Consider the following 5,339-nt stretch of genomic DNA (forward strand, 5'->3'; position numbering starts at 1 on the left):
TAAGGCGTATGGGGCGATGATGCGGCGGCTCTTGGTTTCGGATACCATTTGCTGGTCTAGGGATATTTACGTGGAGCACGTGTCCGGCGTCCGCCAGTATGAGGCGCCTCCGCGGCCGGCAGATGGTAGCGTTCCTGATGTTTCTCCGCCTCGCGCGGTTCGTCGCCGTGTGACTGGCGCGCGGGCGGATGGCGGAGAGGAAAGTTCTCGCGCCTTAATCGTCTAGTGAGAATGTCGCGTAGGGCACGTCTTGCCCCGGGGGACCCGCATCTTTTTATACATTTATTTATTTTTGAAGTGTTTGACTGCCGCGCCGGCGGGAGCGGCCGTCAGGGCGCTCTCGTCGTCGCGGCTGCTACATTTTAATTATATTTATTTATTTATTTATTTTTTACCGCGCCCCATACATGCTGGGACATTTTTCCATATTTTAATTGCTATTTGGTTCTAGTTTGAGATGTCTGACTGCCGCGGGGGCGGTGGCGACTGTATCGGTCGCCATCGTCCCCGCGGCTGCACATTTTAAACCTATATACATTTTTATTGTACATATATATATATATTCTATTTATTTATATTTTTTTTATTGTAATATACTTCTTATTTTAGCGTGTATGTATCGTCCTATTTATTTATTTATTTATTTATTCTGCGGCGGGTCCTGCGGTCCGGAGGGACGTGTCATCGGTTGCGTGTGTCGCGGTTGTTCGTGTAATCTTGATATGTATATAAGTAGTTGTGTTAAAATGTATAAATGTACGTTGGAATGGATGTCGCGAATAATTATAAGAATATAATCAGATAAACGCGCTGTGCGCATACCCCGCAGCGGCGGGGTACGCATTTATTGTATTATTTATATATATAAACTGTCGGTACGATGTATTGATATATCGGGGCGGCCTACTAGCCGTCCCGATATTATTATATCTTCTTGCCCACACCAACGATCTTCTGATACTTGTGTTCGTCTTGGCCCAGCAGGGGGGGCTTAGTTTCCCCTGCAACAAAAAATTTTATATGTAAGCGTACAGCATATAATGCTACAAATTACTTGTATTTGCCACCGGGGGCTATGTCCCTGGTGGACTATTAATTGCTAAAATAAAAGCGTTTTATCTCTCTGTTAGAAGGACAAGGGCATACTAGATGGCGGCGGGACGTCGTGCGTTCGAGATCTGTATATCTTTTTCGTTCCAGAAAAAGAAAAATATCGAGAGCGCAGTCTTGCTAGGCCGGGACTCGAACCCGGGTCTTTCGCTTGCCGGGCGATTGCTCTAAACCACTGAGCTACCTGACGCTCCACGCTCACGACACTCTCCTCTTCCTAGATAACGCTCAGAGATGCCGTTTGGAAGCGACATCTCTGGCGCGATCCCGAGCGCACGGCGACTACAGAGAGAAACAATGTTACTGTACCAAATGGTACAGTAGGCTGCCGCTGCCTTTAGGAGTGGCTGCCGCTGCGCAGCTGCTTCCGGTGGCTTCCTTCTAGTACCGAGAATATTTGCATTGATGCGTTTTTGCAATATTAGTAATTATAGCTGTTAGTTAGGAGACCTCTGCCACTGTGTCACAGTAGGCAGCGGAGAGGCACTGGAAGGAAGCAGAAAGAATAAGAAACACTGCATACCGGAAGTGAACCTGGAGACTTTTTTATTTAGACACAAGATCACTGATCCTTACATTGAGCTCTCTCACAAAACGCGAGTGTGCTTGTGCGCGGCTGGCTCAGCCGAGGGGCCAGCAGGAATGAGAACTGATTCTCTGCCGGGGCCGTGCTCGCTATTATTATTACAATTTATTATTGTCAGAGAGGAGTAGTATAGGTTGTTTTGCTGCTGGGTGAGGGTTGCAGCTTGCTGTTGACTGAGCTCAGCGGTGACTCTGCGGTGACCTGTGCCTCTCTGAAGTGCTCCTCTCTTGCTGTGCATCCGGGTCGGAAGGCGTTGTAGCAGGAAGTGAAGCCTGCTCTCTTTCTCGTGAGGACGATCCAGTGGTGTAGACACGTAGAGGACGCACTCTGGTGAAGCCTCACATTGCACTGGTTGTGACAGGCGGATCCGTACATAACCTCTCCGGCTCGGCACTTTCACTGTAAATATTAATTCAATCAGTAATTTATACACTGTGCGAGCGCGCGTGTTGCGTCGGGGACGACGGCGCGTGACGAACGAGCGATATAAGCTCGTCGCGGCGACCCGGGTACAATTGTGTATCGCGGTTAACCGGGGCGAGTGCGGTCGCCGTTTTGACGCTGCGCTTCGTCGCTTGCGCGCGTTTTGCACTGTAATACACAAGTTTACACTATTTGCACTATGGCCAAGGGTCGCCCGGAGGTCGTGGTGATCCCGTTCCCGGTGCCTGAGCGCATTACGTGCCCCAGGTGCTGGGCGGGCTGTCGCCGCGTGCCGCAAAAGGGGGACAAGTGCTCATTTAGCGATGGGCTGCACTTGGCGCGTCACCAAAAAACGTTTCACCCGGGCGATTCGATGACGTACGAGTGCTCCGTGTGCGGTTTTCGTGCACTTGCGGATAAGAAATATCCGCAGAAAGTTGTTAAAGATCATTTTGAGGCGGAGCCCGGGAGGTGATGCCTGCAGCCCGGCGCCGGTCCCCCCGCGCCCCGGCGACGACGACGACGTCGGCAGTCGCGTCGCTGGTGTCCGCGGCGACCCGACTAACAGCGAGCACGGTACCGTCAGCGTCCGTCGCGCGCGCCGGAATATCGGGTGTGCGGACGCGTACGCGGGCGGCTCCGGAGCCTGCCTCGGAAGGTGAGCGGCGTCTCACCCGAGTCGCGGCAACGCGCGGCAGGCCACCGTCCACTAGGACAACAACGACGACCGTCACCACGACACCGAGAACCACGTCCACCACAAGCACCACACTACGTCCGCCGCCGCTATCTACACGGTCGCGAAGGGCGCCGTCGCTGTCGGCGTACGCAACGGCGTCCTCAGGGGAGGACGTCTCCCCCTCGTACGCAATCGTCACGAGGGCACCGGCGACGCGGACATCTGCGACGAGAACAGCAGCCGGTGCGCTGAGGGCGGCCATTTTGAGGAGCACAGCAACGCCGCTGCCGATCGAGACGACGCCGGTGAGCAGAGCGGGCGCGGCCATAGACTGCGCGCCTCGCAGTAGAGCCGCGACTTGCACGACGAGTCATGCCGGCGCGTTCTCACGTGTCGGCGTGCTGCGCGATTTCTATGAGTCGCCGCCTGATTTGCGACCGGTGAGCGTGCCTCACGAGTGGTTCACGCCGCCCTCTGACGGTGTGGATTTGAGGCGCGTCTCACCGGTCGCGACCAGGGGTTCTAATCTCCCATGCATTTGAAGTGGGCTAGCGTTTGTGGCGCCCTCGCTCCATGACAGGCAGTAAAGAACTGATAATCAATATGGCGGCTGTCTACAAACAGGGTGGACCATTTTAATCCATCCAGTCGAATATGTCGAAAACCAAGCACGGGAGAAAAAAATTTTTCAGACAAAAGTTATTTGGTTTCGAGGAGACCATAAGATGGTACCATTGCTTTGACCTTGAAGAATTATTTGAAAGTCACATGAAAGTCACCTCAATTTTTTTAAACGGCATCCCCTATTTTTTATTACATATTCTTGTAGCTGACCTCGAGAGCTTTTCAAAACATTGTAATGAAATGTTTCTTCATTGAGTACTTTTCGAGTTATAAAGCTCCAAAGTTGCAATATGAAAAAATTCAAAATATCTCGTAAAGTATTCACTTTCCGTCTTATCTTACACGATTCAACTAGTCAAGGCAAGAATTGGACATGATCCAACTGGTCAAGGCAAGATCTGGACATGATCCAACCAGTGGAGGCAAGAATTGGACATGATCCAACCAGTGAAGGCAAGATCTGGACATGATCCAACCGGTCAAGGCAAGATCTGGACATGACCCAACCAGTGGAGGCAAGAATTGGACATGATCCAACCGGTCAAGGCAAGATCTGGACATGATTCAACCGGTCAAGGCAAGATCTGGACATAATCCAACCAGTGAAGGCAAGATCTTTATCAAAGGAATTGTTCAAAATTATGTCCATTGGCTTGAATACATAATTCCAACCTATTTTCGAAGTGCCTGACCGTTTTGAGTAAGACAGCTCGCGGTATATTTGAGCAAACTACTCTTATTCTCTCTATCATATCTTCTCTAGTTGTAGGCGCATGCTCATAAACCACATTTTTAATATACCCCCATAAATAAAAATCAGGTGAAGTCAGATCAGGTGATCGTGGAGGCCATGCGATGGCCCCTCGTCGCCCAATCCATCTGCCATTGTATTCTCGATGTTGATAAGCTCTCACTATTGCCGCATAATGAGATGGCGCCCCGTCCATTTGTATCCACATTCTTTGATGTGTAAGAAAATCAACGTCTTCAAGCAATTGTGGTAAATGATCCCTGAGGAGTTCCAAAAAATTTACACTATTAACATTTCCTTCAAAAAAATAAGGACCAATCAAGAAACCATTTATAATACCACACCAAACATTCACACTCCAGCGATATTGATTATCTTCTTGTCTATGCCAATGTGGGTTAACATCCGACCAATAATGGCAATTATGGCTATTCAATTCACCATTATTTTTGAACGTCGATTCATCAGAGAACATAACATAATAGAAGAAATTCGGATCAGCTCGGATCATCTGTTGTGCCCATTGACAAAATTGTACACGCAACGGCATATCTGCTTGAGTAAGAGCTTGTGTTAACATGATATGGTAAGGACGGTACTTCATTTTCTTCAAAATTCTTAAGATCGTTGTTCTCGGGATACCAATTTCTCTAGCCATAATACGACTATTTGTATGAGGATTAAGATGAATGAATGCCAAGATAACGTGCACACGCACATCATCTTCATCATACTCATAATGTGTTCTTTGACGTCTTAAACGGCCTTGGCGAGCTCTTAGTTTGAGGTCCCGGATTATAGTATGATTCGGATGTTCTCTTTCGGGGTAACGATTTCGGTAAACTCGCGAAGCTTCATGATAATTTAGTTGACATTCTCCGAGAACAAGGAGAATATCAACAATCTCTGAGGGACGATAATCAGCCATGGGTGTTGTCGGCAGACGTAAGCCTCTGATTGTGAGTAATAAAGTTTAAACTCCGATCAACAGTGGAAGAGATTTCCATAATCAATTGATTCCTAAATATCCAATTGTATCTACAGACTTAATTCCTATTATTAGGACCTTAACTTAGTTTCCGCCCGCAAATGTTAGATGGCAATGCAAACAGTTCTAGTAGTCATTACTAACGAAACAGGTAGTTTGTGATTAATTTCGACATTTC

Source organism: Odontomachus brunneus, unplaced genomic scaffold (assembly GCF_010583005.1).
Source record: "Odontomachus brunneus isolate Ranch 3 - 2012 unplaced genomic scaffold, Obru_v1 Obru_scaffold_002, whole genome shotgun sequence".
NCBI classification, from domain to species: Eukaryota; Metazoa; Arthropoda; class Insecta; order Hymenoptera; family Formicidae; genus Odontomachus; species Odontomachus brunneus.